The sequence below is a fragment of the Anser brachyrhynchus genome (assembly GCF_964034855.1).
Source record: "Anser brachyrhynchus genome assembly, contig: SCAFFOLD_49, whole genome shotgun sequence".
NCBI lineage: Eukaryota > Metazoa > Chordata > Aves > Anseriformes > Anatidae > Anser > Anser brachyrhynchus.
This window is the reverse complement of record NW_027664038.1, coordinates 777662-801052: the sequence shown is the minus strand read 5'-3', so window position 1 is coordinate 801052 and position 23391 is coordinate 777662. Positions and strand designations below refer to the sequence as shown.

Below are 23391 nucleotides of genomic sequence, written 5' to 3'. Positions count from 1 at the left end.
CTGGCACCACTGATAATACACTTCAGTGAGTCCAGAGAGTGCACTGGCACCACTGGGGATGCTCTGCAGTGAGTTCAGAGATTGCACTGGCACCACTGGGGATGCAGTTCAGTGAGTCCAGAGAGTGCACTGGCACCACTGGGGATGCAGTGCAGTGAGTCCAGAGAGTGCACTGGCACCACTGGGGATGCAGTGCAGTGAGTCCAGAGATTGCACTGGCACCACTGGGGATGCAGTGCAGTGAGTCCAGAGATTGCACTGGCACCACTGGGGATGCAGTGCTGTGACTCCAGAGAGTGCACTGGCACCACTGGGGATGCACTGCAGTGAGTCCAGAGAGTGCACTGGCACCACTGGGGATGCACTGCAGTGAGTCCAGAGAGTGCACTGGCACCACTGGGGATGCACTGCAGTGACTCGAAAGAGTGCACTGGCACCATTGGGGAAGCAGTGCAGTGAGTCCAGAGAGTGCACTGGCACCACTGGGGAAGCACTGCAGTGAGTCCAGAGAGTGCACTGTCACTACTGGGGATGCAGTGCAGTGAGTCCAGATAGTGCACTGGCACCACTGAGAATGCACTTCAGTGAGTCCAGAGAGTGCACTGGCACCACTGGGGATGCACTGCAGTGAGTCCAGAGATTGCACTGGCACCACTGGGGATGCAGTACAGTGAGTCCACACAGTGCACTAGCACCACTGGGGATGCAGTGCAGTGAGTCCAGAGAGTGCACTGGCACCACTGGGGATGCAGTGCAGTAAGTCCAGAGAGTGCACTGGCACCACTGGTGATGCACTGCTGTGAGTCCAGAGAGTGCTCTTGCACCACAGGGGATGCAGTGCAGTGACTCAAGAGAGTGCACTGGCAGCACTGGGGATGCAGTGCAGTGAGTCCAGAGAGTGCACTGGCACCACTGGGGATGCAGTGCAGTGAGTCCAGAGAGTGCAATGGCACCACTGTGGATGCACTGCAGTGAGTCCAGAGAGTGCACTGGCTCCACTGGGGATGCACTGCAGTGAGTCCAGAGAGTGCACTGGCACCACTGGGGATGCACTGCAGTGAGTCCAGAGAGTGCACTGGCACCACTGAGAATGCACTTCAGTGAGTCCAGAGAGTGCACTGGCACCACTGGGGATGCACTGCAGTGAGTCCACACAGTGCACTAGCACCACTGGGGATGCAGTGCAGTGAGTCCAGAGAGTGCGCTGGAACCACTGGGGATGCAGTGCAGTGAGTCCAGAGAGTGCACTGGCACCACTGGGGATGCAGTGCAGTGACTCCAGAGAGTGCACTGCCCCCACTGGGGATGCACTGCAGTGAGTCCAGTGAGTGCACTGGCACCACTGGGGATGCAGTGCAGTGAGTCCAGAGAGTGCACTGGCACCACTGGGGAAGCAGTGCAGTGAGTCCAGAGAGTGCAGTGGCACCACTGGGGATGCACTGCAGTGAGTCCAGAGAGTGCACTGGCAGCACTGGGGATGCAGTGCAGTGAGTCCAGAGAGTGCACTTGCACCACTGGGGATGCAGTGCAGTGAGTCCAGAGAGTGCACTGGCACCACTGGGGATGCACTGCAGTGAGTCCAGAGAGTGCACTGGCACCACTGAGAATGCAGTGCTGTGATTCCAGAGAGCGCACAGGCACCACTGGGGATGCAGTGCAGTGAGTCCAGAGAGTGCACTGGCACCACTGGGGATGCACTGCAGTGAGCCCAGAGAGTGCACTGGCAACAGTGGTGATGCACTGCAGTGAGTCCAGAGAGTGCACTGGCACCACTGGGGAAGCAGTGCAGTGAGTCCAGAGAATGCAGTGGCACCACTGGGGATGCAGTGCAGTGAGTCCAGTGAGTGTACTGGCACCACTGGGGATGCACTGCAGTGAGTCCAGAGAGTGCACTGGCACCACTGGGGATGCACTTCAGTGAGTCCAGAGAGTGCACTGGCACCACTGGGGATGCACTGCAGTGAGTCCAGAGAGTGCAGTGACACCACTGGGGATGCACTGCAGTGAGTCCAGAGAGTGCACTGGCACCACTGGGGATGCAGTGCAGTGAGTCCAGAGAGTGCACTGGCACCACTGGGGATGCAGTGCAGTGAGTCCAGAGAGTGCACTGGCAACACTGGGGATGCGGTGCTGGGAGTCCAGAGAGTGCTTTGGCACCAGTGGGGATGCACTGCAGTGAGTCCAGAGATTGCACTGGCACCACTGGGGATGCAGTGCAGTGAGTCCAGAGACTGCACTGGCACCACCGGGGATGCAGTGCAGTGAGTCCAGAGAGTGCACTGGCACCACTGGGGATGCACTGCAGTGAGTCCAGAGATTGCACTGGCACCACTGGGGATGCAGTGCTGTGACTCCAGAGAGCGCACTGGCACCACTGGGGATGCAGTGCAGTGAGTCCAGAGAGTGCACTGGCACCACTGGGGATGCACTGCAGTGAGCCCAGAGAGTGCACTGGCACCAGTGGAGATGCACTGCAGTGAGTCCAGTGAGTGCACTGGCACCACTGGGGAAGCAGTGCAGTGAGTCCAGAGAGTGCAGTGGCACCACTGGGGATGCAGTTTAGTGAGTCCAGAGAGTGCACTGGCACCACTGGGGATGCAGTGCTGTGAGTCCAGTGAGTGTACTGGCACCACTGGTGATGCACTGCAGTGAGTCCAGAGAGTGCACTGGCACCACTGAGAATGCACTTCAATGAGTCCAGAGAGTGCACTGGCACCACTGGGGATGCACTGCAGTGAGTCAAGAGAGTGCAGTGGCACCACTGGGGATGCACTGCAGTGAGTCCAGAGAGTGCTTTGGAACCAGTGGGGATGCACTGCAGTTACTCCAGAGACTGCACTGGCACCACTGGGGATGCACTGCAGTGAGTCCAGAGAGTGCACTGGCACCAGTGGGGATGCACTGCAGTGAGTCCAGAGAGTGCACTGGCACCACTGGTGATGCACTGCAGTGAGTCCAGAGAGTGCACTGGCACCACTGGGGATGCACTGCAGTGAGTCCAGAGAGTGCACTGGCACCACTGGGGATGCACTGCAGTGAGTCCAGAGAGTGCACTGGCACCACTGGGGATGCACTGCAGTGAGTCCAGAGAGTGCACTGGCACCACTGGGGATGCAGTGCAGTGAATCCAGTGAGTGCACTGGCACCACTGGGGATGCAGTGCAGTGAGTCCAGAGAGTGCACTGGCACCACCGATGATGCAGTACAGTGAGTCCAGTGAGTGCACTGGCACCACTGGGGATGTAGTGCAGTGAGTCCAGAGAGTGCACTGTCACTACTGGGGATGCAGTGCAGTGAGTCCAGAGAGTGCACTGGCACCACTGGGGATGCATTGCAGTGAGTCCTGAGAGTGCACTGGCACCACTGGGGATGCACTGCAGTGAGTCCAGAGATTGCACTGGCACCACCGGGAATGCAGTACAGTGAGTCCACACAGTGCACTAGCACCACTGGGGATGCAGTGCAGTGAGTCCAGAGAGTGCACTAGCACCACTGTGGATGCAGTGCAGTGAGTCCAGAGAGTGCACTGGCACCACCGGGGATGCAGTGCAGTGAGTCGAGAGGGTGCAATGGCACCACTGCGGATGCACTGCAGTGAGTCCAGAGAGTGCACTGGCTCCACTAGGGATGCACTGCAGTGAGTCCAGAGAGTGCAATGGCACCACTGGGGATGCACTGCAGTGAGTCCAGAGAGTGTACTGGCACCACAGGGGATGCACTGAAGTGAGTCCAGAGAGTGCACTGGCACCACTGAGAATGCACTTCAGTGAGTCCAGAGAGTGCACTGGCACCACTGGGGATGCAGTGCAGTGAGTCCAGAGATTGCACTGGCACCCTTGGGGATGCAGTGCAGTGAGTCCAGAGAGCGCACAGCACCACTGGGGATGCAGTGCAGTGAGTCCAGAGAGTGCACTGGCACCACTGGGGATGCACTGCAGTGAGTCCAGAGAGTGCACTGGCACCACTGGGGATGCACTGCAGTGAGTCCAGTGAGTGCACTGGCACCACTGGGGAAGCAGTGCAGTGAGTCCAGAGAGTGCAGAGGCACCACTGGTGATGCAGTTTAGTGAGTCCAGAGAGTGCACTGGCACCACTGGGGATGCAGTGCAGTGAGTCCAGAGAGTGCACTGGCACCACTGGGGATGCACTGCAGTGAGTCCAGAGAGTGCACTGGCACCACTGAGAATGCACTTCAGTGAGTCCAGAGAGTGCATTGGCACCACTGGGGATGCACTTCAGTGAGTCCAGAGAGTGCACTGGCTCCACTGGGGATGCAGTGCTGTGACTCCAGAGAGTGCACTTGCACCACTGGGGATGCAGTGCAGTGAGTCCAGAGAGTGCACTGGCACCACTGGGGATGCAGTGCAGTGAGTCCAGAGAGTGCACTGGCACCACTGGGGATGCATTTCAGTGAGTCCAGAGAGTGCACTGGCACCACTGGGGATGCACTGCAGTGAGTCCAGAGAGTGCACTGGCACCACTGGGGATGCACTGCAGTGAGTCCAGAGAGTGCACTGTCACCACTGGGGATGCAGTACAGTGAGTCCACAGAGTGCACTGGCACCACTGGGGATGCAGTGCAGTGAGTCCAGAGAGTGCACTGGCACCACTGGGGATGCACTGCAGTGAATCCAGTGAGTGCACTGGCACCACTGGGGATACAGTGCAGTGAGTCCAGAGAGTGCACTGGCACCACTGGGGATGCAGTGCAGTGAGTCCAGAGAGTGCACTGGCACCACTGGGGATGCATTGCAGTGAGTCCTGAGAGTGCACTGGCACCACAGATGATGCAGTACAGTGAGTCCAGTGAGTGCACTGGCACCACTGGGGATGCAGTGCAGTGACTCGAGAGAGTGCACTTGCACCACTGGGGATGCAGTGCAGTGAGTCCAGAGAGTGCACTGGCACCACTGGGGATGCAGTGCAGTGAGTCCAGAGAGTGCACTGGCACCACCTGTGATGCAGTGCAGTGAGTCCAGAGAGTGCACTGGCACCACTGGTGATGCAGTACAGTGAGTCCAGAGAGTGCACTGGCACCACTGGGGATGCAGTGCAGTGAGTCCAGAGAGTGCACTGGCACCACTGGGGATGCACTACAGTGAGTCCAGAGATTGCACTGGCACCACCAGGGATGCAGTGCAGTGAGTCCAGAGAGTGCACTGGCACCACTGGGGATGCAGTGCATTGAGTCCAGAGAGTGCACTGGCACAACTGGGGATGCACTTCAGTGAGTCCAGAGAGTGCACTGGCACCAGTGGGGATGCAGTGCAGTGAGTCCAGAGAGTGCACTGGCACCACTGGGGATGCACTGCAGTGAGTCCAGAGAGTACACTGGCACCAGTGGGGATGCAGTGCAGTGAGTCCAGAGAGTGCACTGGCACCACTGGGGATGCACTGCAGTGAGTCCAGAGAGTGCACTGGCACCACTGGGGATGTGTCCAGTGAGTCCAGTGAGTGCACTGGCACCACTGGGGATGCAGTGCAGTGAGTCCAGAGAGTACACTGGCACTAGTGGGGATGCAGTGCAGTGAGTCCAGAGAGTGCACTGGCACCACTGGGGATGCAGTGCAGTCAGTCCAGTGAGTGCACTGGCACCACTGGGGGTGCAGTACAGTGAGTCCAGAGAGTGCACTGGCACCACTGGGGATGCACTGCAGTGAGTCCAGACAGTGCACTGGCACCACTGGGGATGCAGAGCAGTGAGTCCAGAGAGTGCACTGGCACCACTGGGGATGCAGTGCAGTGAGTGCAGAGAGTGCACTGGCACCACTGGGGCTTCAGTGCAGTGAGTCCAGAGAGTGCACTGGCACCACTGGGGATGCACTGCAGTGAGTCCAGAGAGTGCACTGGCACCACTGGGGATGCACTGCAGTGAGTCCAGAGAGTGCACTGGCACCACTGGGGATGCAGTACAGTGAGTCCACAGAGTGCACTGGCACCAGTGGGTATGCAGTACAGTGAGTCCAGAGAGTGCACTGGCACCACTGGGCATGCAGTGCAGTGAGTCCAGAGAGTGCACTGGCACCACTGGGGATGCGGTGCTGGAAGTCCAGAGAGTGCTTTGGCACCAGTGGGGATGCAGTGCAGTTACTCCAGAGACTGCACTGGCACCACCGGGGATGCAGTGCAGTGAGTCCAGAGAGTGCACTGGCACCACTGGGGATGCAGTGCACTGAGTCCAGAGATTGCACTGGCAATACTGGGGATGCAGTGCTGTGACTCCAGAGAGCGCACTGGCACCACTGGGGATGCAGTGCAGTGAGTCCAGAGAGTGCACTGGCACCACTGGGGATGCACTGCAGTGAGCCCAGAGAGTGCACTGGCACCAGTGGGGATGCACTGCAGTGAGTCCAGTGAGTGCACTGACACCACTGGGGAAGCAGTGCAGTGAGTCCAGAGAGTGCAGTGGCACCACTGGTGATGCAGTTTAGTGAGTCCAGAGAGTGCACTGGCACCACTGGGGATGCAGTGCAGTGAGTCCAGTGAGTGTACTGGCACCACTGGGGATGCACTGCAGTGAGTCCAGAGAGTGCACTGGCACCACTGAGAATGCACTTCAATGAGTCCAGAGAGTGCACTGGCACCACTGGGGATGCACTGCAGTGAGTCCAGAGAGTGCACTGGCACCAATGGGGATGCAGTGCAGTGAGTCCTGAGAGTGCACTAGCACCACTGGGGATGCACTGCAGTGAGTCCAGAGATTGCACTGGCACCACTGGGGATGCAGTACAGTGAGTCCACAGAGTGCACTGGCACCACTGGGGATGCAGTGCAGTGAGTCCAGAGAGTGCACTGGCACCACTGGGGATGCAGTGCAGTGAGTCCAGAGAGTGCACTGGCACCACTGGTGAGCACTGCTGTGAGTCCAGAGAGTGCTCTTGCACCACAGGGGATGCAGTGCAGTGACTCAAGAGAGTGCACTGGCAGCACTGGGGATGCAGTGCAGTGAGTCCAGAGAGTGCACTGGCACCACTGGAGATGCAGTGCAGTGAGTCCAGAGAGTGCAATGGCACCACTGCGGATGCACTGCAGTGAGTCCAGTGAGTGCACTGGCACCAGTGGGGATGCACTGCAGTGAGTCCAGTGAGTGCACTGGCACCACTGGGGATGCAGTGCAGTGAGTCCAGAGAGTGCACTGGCACCACTGGGGAAGCAGTGCAGTGAGTCCAGAGAGTGCAGTGGCACCACTAGGGATGCAGTGCAGTGAGTCCAGAGAGTGCACTGGCAGCACTGGGGATGCAGTGCAGTGAGTCCAGAGAGTGCACTGGCACCACTGGGGATGCAGTACAGTGAGTCCAGAGAGTGCACTGGCACCACTGGGGATGCACTTCAGTGAGTCCAGAGAGTGCACTGGCACCACTGGGGATGCACCTCAGTGAGTCCAGAGAGTGCACTAGCACCACTGGGGATGCACTGCAGTGAGTCCAGAGAATGCACTGGCACCAGAGGGAATGCACTGCAGTGAGTCCAGAGAGTGCACTGGCACCACTGGGGATGCACTACAGTGAGTCCAGAGAGTGCACTGGCACCACTGGGGATGCAGTGCAGTGAGTCCAGTGAGTGTACTGGCACCACTGGGGATGCACTTCAGTGAGCCCAGAGAGTGCACTGGCACCACTGAGAATGCACTTCAGTGAGTCCAGAGAGTGCACTGGCAACACTGGGGATGCACTGCAGTGAGTCCAGAGACTGCACTAGCACCACTGGGGATGCAGTGCAGTGAATCCTGTGAGTACACTGGCACCGCTGGGGATGCAGTGCAGTGAGTCCTGAGAGAGCTCACTGGCACCACTGGCGATGCAGTGCAGTGAGTCCAGAGAGTGCACTGGCACCACTGGAGATGCAGTACAGTGAGTCCAGTGAATGCACTGGAACCACTGGGGATGCAGTGCAGTGAGTCCAGAGAGTGCACTGGCACCACTGGTGATGCAGTACAGTGAGTCCAGTGAGTGCACTGGTACCACTGGGCCTGCAGTGCAGTGAGTCCAGAGAGTACACTGGTACCACTGGGGATGCAGTGCAGTGAGTCCAGAGAGTGCACTGGCTCCACCGATGATGCAGTTTAGTGAGTCCAGAGAGTGCACTGGCACCACTGGGGATGCAGTGCAGTGAGTCCAGTGAGTGTACTGGCACCACTGGGGATGCAGTGCAGTGAGTCCAGAGAGTGCACTGGTACCACTGGGCCTGCAGTGCAGTGAGTCCAGTGAGTGCACTGACACCACTGGGGAAGCAGTGCAGTGAGTCCAGAGAGTGCAGTGGCACCACTGGTGATGCAGTTTAGTGAGTCCAGAGAGTGCACTGGCACCACTGGGGGTGCAGTGCAGTGAGTCCAGTGAGTGTACTGGCACCACTGGGGATGCACTGCAGTGAGTCCAGAGAGTGCACTGGCACCAATGGGGATGCAGTGCAGTGAGACCTGAGAGTGCACTAGCACCACTGGGGATGCACTGTAGTGAGTCCAGAGAGTGCACTGGCACCACTGGGGATGCAGTGCAGTGAGTCCAGAGAGTGCACTAGCACCACTGGGGATGCAGTGCAGTGAGTCCAGAGAGTGCACTGGCACCACTGGAGATGCAGTGCAGTGAGTCCAGAGAGTGCAATGGCACCACTGCGGATGCACTGCAGTGAGTCCAGAGAGTGCACTGGCTCCACTGGGGATGCACTGCAGTGAGTCCAGAGAGTGCACTGGCACCACTGGTGATGCAGTGCAGTGAGTCCAGAGAGTGCACTGGCACCACTGAGAATGCACTTCAGTGAGTCCAGAGAGTGCACTGGCACCACTGGGGATGCAGTGCAGTGAGTCCACAGAGTGCACTAGCACCACTGGGGATGCAGTGCAGTGAGTCCAGAGAGTGCGCTGGAACCACTGGGGATGCAGTGCAGTGAGTCCAGAGAGTGCACTGGCACCACTGGGGATGCAGTGCAGTGAGTCCAGAGAGTGCACTGGCACCAGTGGGGATGCACTGCAGTGAGTCCAGTGAGTGCACTGGCACCACGGGGGATGCAGTGCAGTGAGTCCAGAGAGTGCACTGGCACCACTGGGGAAGCAGTGCAGTGAGTCCAGAGAGTGCAGTGGCACCACTAGGGATGCAGTGCAGTGAGTCCAGAGAGTGCACTGGCAGCACTGGGGATGCAGTGCAGTGAGTCCAGAGAGTGCACTGGCACCACTGGCGATGCAGTTCAGTGAGTCCAGAGAGTGCACTGGCACCACTGGGGATGCAGTACAGTGAGTCCAGAGAGTGCACTGGCACCACTGGGGATGCACTTCAGTGAGTCCAGAGAGTGCACTGGCACCACTGGGGATGCACCTCAGTGAGTCCAGAGAGTGCACTAGCACCACTGGTGATGCACTGCAGTGAGTCCAGAGAATGCACTGGCACCAGAGGGAATGCACTGCAGTGAGTCCAGAGAGTGCACTGGCACCACTGGGGATGCACTACAGTGAGTCCAGAGAGTGCACTGGCACCACTGGGGATGCAGTGCAGTGAGTCCAGTGAGTGTACTGGCACCACTGGGGATGCACTTCAGTGAGCCCAGAGAGTGCACTGGCACCACTGAGAATGCACTTCAGTGAGTCCAGAGAGTGCACTGGCAACACTGGGGATGCACTGCAGTGAGTCCAGAGACTGCACTAGCACCACTGGGGATGCAGTGCAGTGAATCCTGTGAGTACACTGGCACCACTGGGGATGCAGTGCAGTGAGTCCAGAGAGCTCACTGGCACCACTGGGGATGCAGTGCAGTGACTCCAGAGAGTGCACTGGCACCACTGGAGATGCAGTACAGTGAGTCCAGTGAATGCACTGGAACCACTGGGGATGCAGTGCAGTGAGTCCAGAGAGTGCACTGGCACCACTGGTGATGCAGTACAGTGAGTCCAGTGAGTGCACTGGTACCACTGGGCCTGCAGTGCAGTGAGTCCAGAGAGTACACTGGCACCACTGGGGATGCAGTGCAGTGAGTCCAGAGAGTGCACTGGCACCACCGATGATGCAGTACAGTGAGTCCAGTGAAGTGCACTGGCACTACTGGGGATGTAGTGCAGTGACTCGAGAGAGTGCACTGGCACCACTGGGGATGCAGTGCAGTGAGTCCAGAGAGTGCACTGGCACCACTGGGGATGCAGTGCAGTGAGTCCAGAGAGTGCACTGGCACCACTGGGGATGCAGTGCAGTGAGAACAGAGAGTGCACTGGCACTACTGGGGATGCAGTGCAGTGAGTCCAGAGACTTCACTGGCACCACTGGGAATGCAGTGCAGTGAGTGCAGAGAGTGCACTGGCACCATAGGGGATGCAGTGCAGTGAGTCCAGAGAGTGCACTGGCGCCACTGGGGATGCACTGCAGTGAGTCCAGAGAGTGCACTGGCACCACTGGGGATGCACTGCAGTGAGTCCAGAGAGTGCACTGGCACCAGTGGTGATGCAGTACAGTGAGTCCAGAGAGTGCACTGGCACCACTGGGGATGCAGTGCAGTGAGTGCAGGGGGTGCACTGGCACCACTGGGGATGCACTGCAGTTAGTCCAGAGAGTGCACTGTCACCACTGGGGATGCAGTACAGTGAGTCCACATAGTGCACTGGCACCAGTGGGGATGCAGTACAGTGAGTCCAGAGAGTGCACTGGCACCACTGGACATGCAGTGCAGTGAGTCCAGAGAGTGCACTGGCACCACTGGGGATGCACTTCAGTGACTCCACAGAGTGCACTGGCACCACTGGGGATGCAGTGCAGTGAGTCCAAAGACTTCACTGGCACCACTGGGGATGCAGTGCAGTGAGTCCAGAGAGTGCACTGGCACCACTGGGGATGCACTACAGTGAGTCCAGAGAGTGTACTGGCACCACTGGGGATGCACTTCAGTGAGCCCAGAGAGTGCACTGGCACCACTGAGAATGCACTTCAGTGAGTCCAGAGAGTGCACTGGCACCACTGGGGATGCATCGCAGTGAGTCCAGAGACTGCACTAGCACCACTGGGGATGCAGTGCAGTGAATCCTGTGAGTACACTGTCACCACTGGAGATGCAGTGCAGTGAGTCCAGAGAGCTCACTGGCACCACTGGGGATGCAGTGCAGTGAGTCCAGAGAGTGCACTGGCACCACTGGAGATGCAGTACAGTGAGTCCAGTGAATGCACTGGAACCACTGGGGATGCAGTGCAGTGAGTCCAGAGAGTGCACTGGCACCACTGGTGATGCAGTACAGTGAGTCCAGTGAGTGCACTGGTACCACTGGGCCTGCAGTGCAGTGAGTCCAGAGAGTACACTGGCACCACTGGGGATGCAGTGCAGTGAGTCCAGAGAGTGCACTGGCACCACCGATGATGCAGTACAGTGAGTCCAGTGAAGTGCACTGGCACTACTGGGGATGTAGTGCAGTGACTCGAGAGAGTGCACTGGCACCACTGGGGATGCAGTGCAGTGAGTCCAGAGAGTGCACTGGCACCACTGGGGATGCAGTGCAGTGAGTCCAGAGAGTGCACTGGCAGCAGTGGGGATGCAGTGCAGTGAGTCCAGAGAGTGCACTGGCACCACTGGGGATGCAGTGCAGTGAGTCCAGAGACTTCACTGGCACCACTGGGAATGCAGTGCAGTGAGTGCAGAGAGTGCACTGGCACCACTGGGGATGCAGTGCAGTGAGTCCAGAGAGTGCACTGGCGCCACTGGGGATGCACTGCAGTGAGTCCAGAGAGTGCACTGGCACCACTGGGGATGCACTGCAGTGAGTCCAGAGAGTGCACTGGCACCACTGGGGATGCACTGCAGTGAGTCCAGAGAGTGCACTGGCACCACTGGGGATGCACTACAGTGAGTCCAGAGATTGCACTGGCACCACTGGGGATGCAGTGCAGTGAGTCCAGAGAGTGCACTGGCACCACTGGGGATGCACTGCAGTGAGTCCAGAGAGTGCACTGGCACCACTGGGGATGTAGTGCACTGAGTCCAGAGAGTGCACTGACACCACTGGGGATGCGGTGCAGTGAGTCCAGAGAGTGCACTGGCACCACTGGGGATGCAGTGCAGTGAGTCCAGAGAGTGCTCTGGCATCACTGGGGATGCAGTGCAGTGAGTCCAGAGACTGCACTGGCACCACTGGGGATGCAGTGCAGTGAGTCCAGAGAGTGCACTGGCACCACTGGGGATGCACTGCAGTGAGTCCAGAGAGTGCACTGGCACCACTGGTGATGCAGTCCAGTGAGTCCAGTGAATGCACTGGCACCACTGGGGATGCTGTGCAGTGAGTGCAGAGAGTGCACTGGCACCACCTGTGATGCAGTACAGTGTGTCCAGTGAGTGCACTGGCACCACTGGGGATGCAGTGCTGTGACTCCGGAGAGCGCACTGGCACCACTGGGGATGCAGTGTAGTCAGTCCAGTGAGTGCACTGGCACCACTGGGGATGCAGTGCAGTGAGTGCAGAGAGTGCAATGGCACCAATGGGGATGCACTTCAGTGAGTCCAGAGAGTGCACTGGCACCACTGGGGATGCAGTGCAGTGAGTCCAGAGATTGCACTGGCACCACTGGGGATGCAGTGCTTTGACTCCAGAGAGCGCACTGGCACCACTGGACATGCAGTGCAGTGAGTGCAGAGAGTGCACTGGCACCACTGGGTATGCACTGCAGTGAGTCCAGAGAGTGCACTGGCACCACTGGGGATGCAGTGCAGTGAGTCCAGAGAGTGCACTGGCACCACTGGGGATGCACTGCAGTGAGTCCAGAGAGTGCACTGGCACCACTGGGGATGCACTGCAGTGAGTCCAGAGAGTGCACTGGCACCACTGGGTCTGCAGTGCAGTGAGTCCAGAGAGTGCACTGGCACCACTGGGGATGCACTGCAGTGAGTCCAGAGATTGCACTGACACCACTGGGGATGCAGTGCAGTGAGTCCAGAGAGTGCACTGGCACCAGTGGGGATGCACTACAGTGAGTCCACAGAGTGCACTGGCACCACTGGGGATGCTCTGCAGTGAGTCCAGAGATTGCACTGGCACCACTGGGGATGCAGTGCAGTGAGTGCAGAGAGTGCACTGGCACCACTGGGAATGCACTTCAGTGAGTTCAGAGAGTGCACTTGCACCACTGGGGATGGGTTTCAAGCCAACTGCATTAACCGCTCATGCTTCTTTCTTATGAGACGTTAGTAAACCAATTACATAGCCTTGTCAAGACTAAATCACAGGTAAAAATCCTGTACATCTCATGTGGCCAACCACTCCCAACTAGGATTCCAAGAACCAGGAGGTTCGGTGAAAATAGGGCTAGTGCTATTAGAGGGGTGATTATTAGGGTAAGCCCTAAGCTGTCTTTAATGGAGAAGTATGGGTGGAATGGGATTTTGTCGCAGTCTGATACGATTCCTAGTGGGTTATTTGAGCCTGATTCGTGTAGGAAGGTTAGGTGGACTAGGGTGATTCCTGCAATTAGGAAGGGCAGTAGGAAGTGGATGGCGAAGAATCGGGTTAAGGTTGGATTGTCTACTGAGAATCCTCCTCAGGCTCATTCTACTAGAGTTTGCCCAATGTACGGGATGGCTGAGAATAGGTTGGTGATTACGGTGGCCCCTCAGAATGACATTTGTCCTCATGGTAGGACATACCCTACGAAGGCAGTTGCTATTAGGGTGAGTAGGAGGATTACTCCTGTGTTTCAGGTTTCTTTGTATAGGTAGGAGCCGTAGTAGAGGCCTCGTCCGATGTGTAAGTAGATGCAGATAAAGAAGAGCGAAGCACCGTTGGCGTGGAGGTTGCGGATGAGCCATCCGTACTGGACGTCTCGGCATGTGTGAGCTACTGAGGAGAAGGCGAGTGAAGTGTCTGCGGTGTAGTGTATGGCTAGTAGCAGGCCTGTTAGGATTTGTGTGGCTAAGCAGATGGCTAGAAGGGAGCCGAAGTTTCATCAGGCAGAGATGTTGGAGGGGGCGGGTAGGTCGATTAGGGAGTTGTTGATTATTTTTAGTAGGGGATGGGATTTGCGGATGTTAGGGGCCATTAGTGAGTCTGTGTGTTATTAGGATTATTACCAGGATGGAGAGGGCGAAGGATCCTAGGTAGGCCTTAATTAGCCCTGTGTGTATTGAGGTTGCGGCTTTGCTTGCGGCTACTTGTAGTTCAGCAAGGCCCTCTGGCCCTATTTTTTTGAGTCAGGAGAGGTCGATCAAGTGTAGGGCAATGTTTTGTCCCTTTTCTAGTAGGTTTTTGGAGAAGAATCGGTGTACTAGGGGGTTGAAGTACCCTAATGCAGAGGAGAAGTTTATGAGGGGGTTTGGTTTGGGGTGAGTGAGGGTGTGTGTTATGTTCGATAGTTCTAGGGCTAGGATGATTCCTAGGATTGTTATGAGGATGGCAGCGGTTTTGGTGATAAGGGGTATGGTTATTGGGGGGGTTTTGGTTGGTGTGATGAAAGAGGTAATGATTATTCCTGCTGTAATGCTGCCTAGGGCGAGTCGGGTTAGGGGGGCGGTGATTAGTGGGTTGTTTTCGTTTATTGATACTATTGGGGGGATTCGGGTTTGTCCAGCTTGGACTAGGATGGTTATGCGGATGCTGTAGGTTGCGGTGAATGCTGTGGCTATAAGGGTTAGGAGTAGGGCTCAAGTATTTAGGTATGATGTGTTTAAGCTTTCGATGATGAGGTCTTTTGAGTAGAATCCGGCTAGGAATGGGGTTCCTATCAGCGCCAGGTTTCCGATGGTTAGGCAGGAAGTAGTGACTGGGAGTATTTTCTGTAGGCCTCCTATCTTTCGGATATCTTGTTCTCCGTTTAGGTTGTGGATGATAGACCCTGAGCATAGGAATAGTATGGCTTTAAAGAAGGCATGGGTTGAGATGTGTAGGAAGGCTAGTTGTGGGAGGTTTAGTCCGATAGTGACTATTATTAGTCCTAGTTGGCTGGATGTTGAGAAAGCAATGATTTTTTTGATGTCATTTTGGGTTAGGGCGCATGTGGCAGCGAATAGGGTTGATAGAGCACCTAGGCATAGGCAGGCAGTTAGGGCTGTCTGGTTGGTGGCTAGCAGGGGGTGCATGCGGATGAGCAGGAAGATTCCGGCTACTACTATGGTACTGGAGTGCAGTAGGGCTGATACTGGGGTGGGGCCTTCTATTGCTGCGGGCAGTCATGGGTGGAGTCCAAATTGGGCGGATTTTCCTGCGGCTGCGAGGATTAATCCTATGAGGGGGAGGATTGGGGTTTGGTGGGGGTGTACGGCTTGTTGGATCTCTCAGGTGTTGAATGTTGAAGCTAGTCATGCTATGCTCAGGATCAGTCCGATGTCTCCGATTCGGTTGTAGATTACGGCTTGTAGGGCGGCGGTGTTGGCATCTGCTCGGCCTTGTCATCAGCCGATGAGAAGGAAGGACATGATTCGTACTCCTTCCCAGCCTACGAATAGGAGGAATATGTTGTTTGCGGTTGTTAGGAGGAGTATGGCGACTAGGAATGTCAGTAGGTAGGTGAAAAATTTTGTTACGTATGGCTCTGAGGCCATGTATCATATGGCGAATTGTAGGATTGATCATGTTACAAATAGGGCGATTGGAAGAAATGTTATTGAGTATTGGTCTATTTTTAGGCTCAGGGGGATTTTAAAGTTTATAATGAATTTTCACTCCCAGTGGCAGGTGACAGATTCTACTCCCGAGTAGATGAATGCGTTTGTAGGGGCTAGGCTAATTAGGAATGCGGTTTTAACAGCGCGGGTGGTGGCTTGTGGGGTGTTTTTAAAGTTTTTAAATAGAAATGGAAGGATGATTGGGGTTAGGAGGATTGTCAGCGTGAGTAGTGTGAGGGAGTTGATTAGTAGTGTGGGGTTCACTACTTTTACTTGGATTTGCACCAAGATGGGTGGTTCCTAAGACCAGTGGATTGCTGTTATCCTTTAAAAGTAAGGGGGCTGAGGTTTTAGGCTCAGATGTAAGAGTTAGCAGCTCTTGTTGGTTAAACCCTCCCCTCGGCAGGTAAGAAGGTTTGAACTTCTATTCTTAGAATCACAGTCTAATGTTTGGTTTAAACTATACTTGCATGAGGGGATTCCGGAGATCAGTTCGGGTTTGAGGATTAGGAGGAATATTGGGATAATGTGGAGTGTTATGAGCAGGTGTTCTCGCGTGGTTGAGTTTTGCATAGATGTGATGTGGGAGGGGAATGAGCCTCGTTGGGTCATTAGTAGTATGAATAAGGTGTAGGAGGCGGTTAGTAGGGTTGCGATTCCTGTTAGGATGATCGTGAAGGCAGATCAGTTGAATAAGGTGATTATAATGGTTAGCTCTGCTATGAGGTTTGTTGTTGGGGGTAAGGCTATGTTTGTTAGATTGGCCAGCAATCATCAGGTAGCTATGAGTGGTAGGAGAGGTTGTAGGCCTCGTGTGAGTAGTAGAATTCGGCTGTGCGTACGTTCATAGTTTGTGTTGGCTAGGCAGAATAGTATGGAGGAAGTTAGTCCATGGGAAATTATTAGGATCATTGCCCCTGAGAATGATCAGTGGGTTTGGATTATTCCTGCGGCGATAACTAGGCCTATGTGGCTAACGGATGAATAAGCGATTAGTGATTTTAGGTCTGTCTGTCGTAGGCAGATTGAGCTAGTCATTAGGGCGCCTCATAGGGCCAGGGTTAGGAAGGGGTAGTGCAGGAGGTTGGACAGTGGGCCCATAAATAGAGTGACTCGTATAATTCCGTATCCTCCTAGCTTTAGTAGTAGGGCGGCGAGGAGTATTGAGCCTGCGATGGGTGCTTCTACGTGGGCTTTTGGCAGTCAGAGGTGTAGGCCGTATAGTGGGGCTTTTACTATGAATGCTATGAGCAGTGCTAGACCTGATAGTATTCCTGTCCATGAGGTGGATAGGGTTGGGTGGGTTAGTTGTAGGGTTGGCAGGTGCAGGGTGCCAATTTTCACGTATAGGTGTATGATTGTGATTAGCAGGGGTAGAGAGCTTACTGGCGTGTAGAATAGCAGGTAGATGCCAGCGCTTAGGCGTTCTGGTTGGTTCCCCCATCGGGTGATTAAGATTAGGGTGGGAATGAGGGTTGCTTCAAATGAGATGTAAAATAGTGCTAGTTCTGTGGTGGAAAAGGCTAGTAGGATGAATGGCTGGACTGCGACTAAGGTTGAGATAAAGATTCGTTTGCGTTGTAGGGGTTCTTGTTGCAGGTGGTTTTGGCTTGCTATGATTATGAGTGGGAGTAGTCAGCAGGATAGTACTAGGAGGGGGGATGAGATTTGGTCAATTCCTGTTCAGTTGGATAAAAATTTGTAGGGGTAGTAGGTTGGGATTAATCACTGTAGGCTTAGGGCAGCGATTAGGAGGCTGTATAAGGTGGTGTTAGTCCATAGAAATTTTGGTGGAGACAGCAGGGCTGTTGGAAGAAGTATGATTGTGGGTAGGATGATTTTTAGCATTGCAGGAGGTTTAGGTTGTGTAGATGGTCGGAGCCATGTGTGCGGGTGGAGGCTACTAGGATGGCCAGGCCTGTGCCCGCCTCACACGCTGAGAAGGTTAGCATGAGAATTGGTACCATGGTGAATGAGGAGACTTGGTTTTCGATGGATCATATTGATAGGCCTACGAATATCGATAATATTATGCTTTCAAGGCATAGTAGGGCGGATACTAGGTGGGTTCGGTGGAAGGCTAGTCCTAGTCCGCTGAAAATGAAGGCTGAGTAGAAGCTTAAATGTAGGGGCGACATAAGAAAGTTACAGGGTTGGCTGTAATCTGCTGGGTCGAAACCAGCTATCTTTTTGGTTAGACTAACTTTCTGTTATTCTGCTCATTCTAGGCCCCCTTGAATTCACTCGTAGGCCAGTCCGAGTGTTAGGAGAAGGAGGATCGCTACAGTTCAGGTGCGGGTCATTAGGGGGGATTGGAGTTGGACGGCTCATGGCAGGGGGAGTAGGAGGGCGATTTCTAGGTCGAATAGGACGAACAGGATGGCTACTGAGGAAGAATCGGACTGAGAATGGTAATCGAGCAGATCCAAGTGGGTCGAATCCACATTCGTACGGTGAGGGTTTCTCTGAGTCGGGGTTTATTTGGGCGAGTCAGAAGTTTAATGCGGTTAGGGCGGCGCTTAGGATTGATGATAGGGCGAATATGAACATGAGTGCGTTCATTGCTCTCCTCTGGGTTTATACCAGATTCTAGAGATTGGAAGTCAATTGTAATTAATATACTAGAAGAGCAAGATCCTCATCAGTAGATGGTTATGTAGAGGAATAGTCAGATGACGTCTACGAAGTGTCAGTATCAGGCTGCTGCCTCAAATCCGAAGTGGTGGTCTGATGTAAAGTGGAACTTGATCAGTCGGAAGAGGCAGACGGTCAGGAAGGAGGATCCGATGATTACGTGGAGTCCGTGGAATCCAGTGGCAACGAAGAAGGTAGATCCGTAGACGCTATCGGCGATTGAGAATGGGGCTTCGTGGTATTCTATTGCTTGTAGGGCTGTGAAGTAGAATCCCAGGAGGATCGTTAGGGTTAGGGCGTGGATGGCGTGTTTTCGGTTTCCTTCTGTGATGCTGTGATGGGCTCACGTTACGGTAACGCCTGAGGCTAGTAGGATGGCTGTGTTTAGTAGGGGGACTTCTATCGGGTTGAGTGGTTTAATTCCTGTTGGGGGTCATTGGCCTCCTAGTTCTGGGGTTGGGGCCAGGCTCGAGTGGAAGAACGCTCAGAAGAACCCTAAGAAGAAGAATGCTTCGGATGTGATGAAAAGGATTATGCCGTATCGTAGGCCTTTTTGGACTGTGGGAGTGTGATGGCCTTGGAAGGTGCTTTCTCGTACAATGTCTCGTCATCATTGGAGTATTACTAGGAGTATTGAGATGAGGCCTAGGGTTAGTAGTATGGATGAGTTGTAGTGGAATCACATGATTAATCCTGAGGTTGTGAGTAGGGCGGCGGCTGCCCCGAAGATTGGTCAAGGGCTTGGGTCAACTATGTGGTATGAGTGTGCTTGGTGTGCCATTAGATGTTTTCTTGTAAGTATAGGCTTAGAAGGAGCACGAAGACGTAGGCCTGGATTATGGCTACTGCTACTTCTAGGATGGTTAGGAGTAGTAGGATGATTATTGTTAGGATGGATACTGCAGGAAGGGTGGGTATTAATGCAATGGAGGCTGTAGAGATGAGTTGGATGAGTAAGTGTCCTGCTGTAAGGTTGGCTGTAAGGCGGACTCCGAGGGCTAGGGGGCGGATTAGTAGGCTGGTTGTTTCGATCAGGATTAGTGCGGGGATTAGGGGTGTAGGGGTACCTTCGGGTAATAGGTGGGCTAAAGAGGCTGATGGTTGGTTTCGTAGGCCTGTTAGTAGTGTGGCGAGCCATAGTGGGAAGGCTAGGGCTATGTTCATAGATAGTTGGGTGGTTGGGGTGAATGTATATGGAAGGAGGCCTAGAAGGTTGATTGTAAGAAGTATGATTATTAGGGATGTAAATATTATGGCTCATTTGTGGCCATTTTTGTTGAGTGGGACTATTAGTTGTTTTGTGATTAGGTGAAGGAGTCATGTTTGGATAGTAGAAAGGCGGTTGTTGATTCATCGGTTGTTTGGGGACGGGAATAGTAGGGCTGGGAAGAGTAGGGATAGTAGGATTAAGGGGATGCCGAATAGATTGGGGCTGGAAAATTGGTCAAAGAAGCTTAGGTTCATGGTCAGGATCATGGTGTGGGTTTGGTAGTGAGGGAGGTCTTATTTGATGGGGGGTTGGTTGTGGTGAAGGCTAGTAGTTTTGGTTGGATGAGGAGTGCTAGGGTTAATCAGGTTATAATTATGATTGAAAATCATGGTGCGGGGTTAAGCTGTGGCATATCATTAAGGAGGGGGAAGTCCCTCTTTGGCTAGCTTAAAAGGCTAGTGCTGTTGCATAGCTTCTTAATGATTAGGATGATGATAGAAGGGACGATCAGGCCTCGAAATGTGGGAGTGGGGTTGATTCTACTACAATGGGTATGTAGCTGTGATTAGCCCCGCAAATTTCTGAGCATTGTCCGTAAAAAATCCCAGGCCGGGTGGTAATGAATGAAGTTTGGTTTAGTCGGCCTGGGATTGCGTCTGTTTTAACTCCGAGCGTTGGGACTGCTCAGGAGTGGAGTACGTCTCCTGCAGTAATGATCACGCGGATGGGGGATTCTATTGGGATAACTACGCGGTGGTCAACTTCTAGCAGTCGGAAGTGGCCGTTGGGTAAGTCTGGGGTGGGCACTATGTAGGAGTCGAATGATAGGTCTTTGAAGTCTGTGTATTCGTAGCTTCAGTATCATTGGTGGCCGATGGCTTTTAGGGTGAGGTCTGGTTCATCGATTTTGTCCATTATGTAGAGGATTTGTAGGGATGGGAGGGCGAGGAGTACCAGGACGATAGCAGGTAGGATTGTCCAGATCAGCTCTACTTCTTGGGCGTCTACAGCATTGGACGAGAGTTTTTCTGTTAGTATGTGGGCTAAAAGGTAGAGAACTAGGCTGCAGATAGCTAGGGCAACGATTAGGGCGTGGTCGTGGAATTCAACGAGTTCTTCTATGATGGGTGATGAGGCGTCTTGGAATCCTAGTTGGGAGTGGTTGGCCACATGAGATGTACAGGATTTTTACCTGTGATTTAGTCTTGACAAGGCTATGTAATTGGTTTACTAACGTCTCATAAGAAAGAAGCATGAGCGGTTAATGCAGTTGGCTTGAAACCAGCATGTGAGGGTTCGATTCCTTCCTTTCTTGTACTTGGACGAAGGCCGGTTCCTCGAAAGTATGGTATGGGGGAGGGCAGCCGTGGATTCATTCAACGTTTGTGGTAGTTAGTTCTGGTTGTAGGACTTTTCGTTTGGCCGAAAAGGCTTCTCAGATGATGAATATTAGTATGATTACGGCTACTATTGAGATTAGGGAGCCGATGGAGGAAATGGTGTTTCATAGTGTGTAGGCGTCGGGATAGTCCGAGTATCGTCGGGGTCTTCCTGCTAGGCCTAGGAAGTGCTGGGGGAAGAACGTTAGGTTTACTCCTGTAAATATTACCCCGAAGTGGGCTTTTGCTCATGTTTGGTGTAGGGTAAACCCAGTGAGTAGTGGGAATCAGTGAGTAAATCCTGCTAGAATGGCAAAGACGGCGCCTATGGATAGGACGTAGTGGAAGTGGGCAACTACGTAGTACGTGTCGTGCAGGGCGATGTCTAGGGAAGAGTTTGCAAGAACGATTCCTGTTAATCCTCCGATGGTAAATAGGAAGATAAATCCTAGAGCTCATAGTATTGGGGGGGTCTCATTTGATTGTTCCTCCGTGCAGGGTGGCTAGTCAGCTAAATACTTTGATTCCGGTAGGGATGGCAATGATTATAGTGGCTGATGTAAAGTAGGCTCGGGTATCAACGTCTATTCCTACTGTAAACATGTGGTGAGCTCAGACGATGAATCCTAGGAAGCCGATGGATAGTATGGCTCAGACTATTCCCATGTAGCCAAAGGGCTCCTTTTTGCCTGAGTAGTACGTGACTACGTGTGAGATGATTCCGAACCCCGGTAGGATCAGAATATAGACTTCTGGGTGTCCGAAGAATCAGAATAGGTGTTGGTACAGGATTGGGTCTCCTCCTCCAGCGGGGTCGAAGAATGTGGTGTTTAGGTTTCGATCAGTTAGTAATATTGTAATACCGGCGGCGAGTACGGGGAGTGATAGAAGGAGTAGGATGGCGGTAATTAGTACGGATCAGACAAATAGTGGGGTTTGGTATTGTGAGAGTGCGGGGGGTTTTATGTTGATGGCTGTGGTGATAAAGTTGATGGCCCCAAGGATGGAGGAGATACCGGCTAAGTGGAGTGAGAAGATAGCCAGGTCTACTGAAGCTCCGGCGTGGGCAAGGTTACCTGCTAGGGGAGGGTAGACAGTTCAGCCTGTGCCGGCGCCAGCTTCTACAGTGGATGAGGCTAGTAGGAGGAGGAATGATGGGGGGAGGAGTCAAAAGCTTATGTTGTTTATTCGCGGGAATGCTATGTCGGGGGCACCGATTATGAGGGGGACTAATCAGTTGCCGAATCCTCCGATCATGATGGGTATGACTATAAAGAAGATTATTACAAAGGCGTGAGCGGTAACGATTACGTTGTAAATTTGGTCGTCGCCTAGGAGAGTTCCTGGTTGTCCTAGTTCTGCGCGGATTAATAGGCTGAGTGCGGTGCCGACTATTCCTGCTCATGCCCCGAAGATGAGGTACAGGGTGCCAATATCCTTATGGTTAGTGGAAAATAGTCATCGGTTGATGAAGGTGACGGGTAAGATGGCTGAGTGTTGAAGCGTTAGGCTGTAGTCCTTTTTACAGAGGTTTAATTCCTCTTCTTATCGGCTCTGTAGTGAAATTCATGTTGAGTTGCAAGCTCATCGATGCGCACTAGGGTGCGTCAGGGTCTTTGTAGGCAGAAGCCAATTGGTTTAGGCATTTAGCTGTTAACTAGAGTTTTGTGGGATCGAAGCCCATCTGTCTAGGGAGGCTTTAGCTTAATTAAAGCGTCTGACTTGCATTCAGAAGATACAGGTTAATATTCTGTAAGTCTTAATGTGCAGAAACTAAGAGGGTTTAACTCTTATTTAAGGCTTTGAAGGCCTTCGGTTTGGGGTGTTATCCTAAGTTTCTAGACAATGGCATGTATTATTGGGGACAGGGGAAGTAAGAGGATTGATAGTGAGGCAAGGACCGCAGTAGGTGTGCTTGGGGCTTTGCTAGTGTATCATTGTTTTATGTGGTTAGAGGAGTTGGGGGGAAGGGTAATTGTTGAGTGGTATGCGAGGCGTAGGTAGAAGAAGAGGCTGAGCAGTGATAGCATGGCAATTGCCATGGCTGCTGGTGTTATTTCCTGTTTAGTTAGTTCTTGGATGATAAGTCACTTTGGTATAAAGCCTGTTAATGGGGGGAGGCCTGCTAGGGATAAAAGTACTAGTATTAGGGTGGCGTTTAGCACTGGGGTTTTTGTTCATGAGGTTGTGATCATGGATAGGTTAAGGGCTTTGATTTTGTTAAGGGCTAGGAATACGGCTGATGTTATGATTGTGTATAGGTAGAAGGTAAGTAAGGCCAATTTGGGGCTGTAAACTAGGATGATGGCGATTCAGCCTAAGTGGGAGATGGACGAGAAGGCTAGGATTTTGCGTGTTTGTGTTTGGTTCAGTCCTATTCAGCCTCCTAGTGCTGTTGAGGCTAGGGCCATGGCGGTGAGTAGAGCTGGGTCGAGGGATTTGGATGTTAGTAGGAGCAGGGTTAGTGGGGGGAATTTTATGAGGGTCGAGAGTAGCAGGGCTGTTATTAGTGGCGATCCTTGTAGTACTTCTGGGAATCAGAAGTGAAATGGCACTAGGCCCAGTTTAATAGCGATTGCTGCTGTCAGTAGTAGACAGGAGGTTGGGTGGTTTATT

General features: G+C 53.7%; 1 long non-coding RNA gene across 1 annotated transcript in view; it reads left to right on the top strand.

The window, feature by feature from the left end:
- The window catches only part of LOC308186468, a 105548-nt gene extending 90225 nt beyond the window's left edge, over positions 1–15323 (top strand). The window contains exon 3 of the long non-coding RNA XR_013944069.1: positions 13245–15323. This is a non-coding gene — a long non-coding RNA (uncharacterized lncRNA). The remainder of the gene's footprint in view (positions 1–13244) is intronic.
- The last annotated feature ends 8068 nt before the right edge of the window (positions 15324–23391 follow it).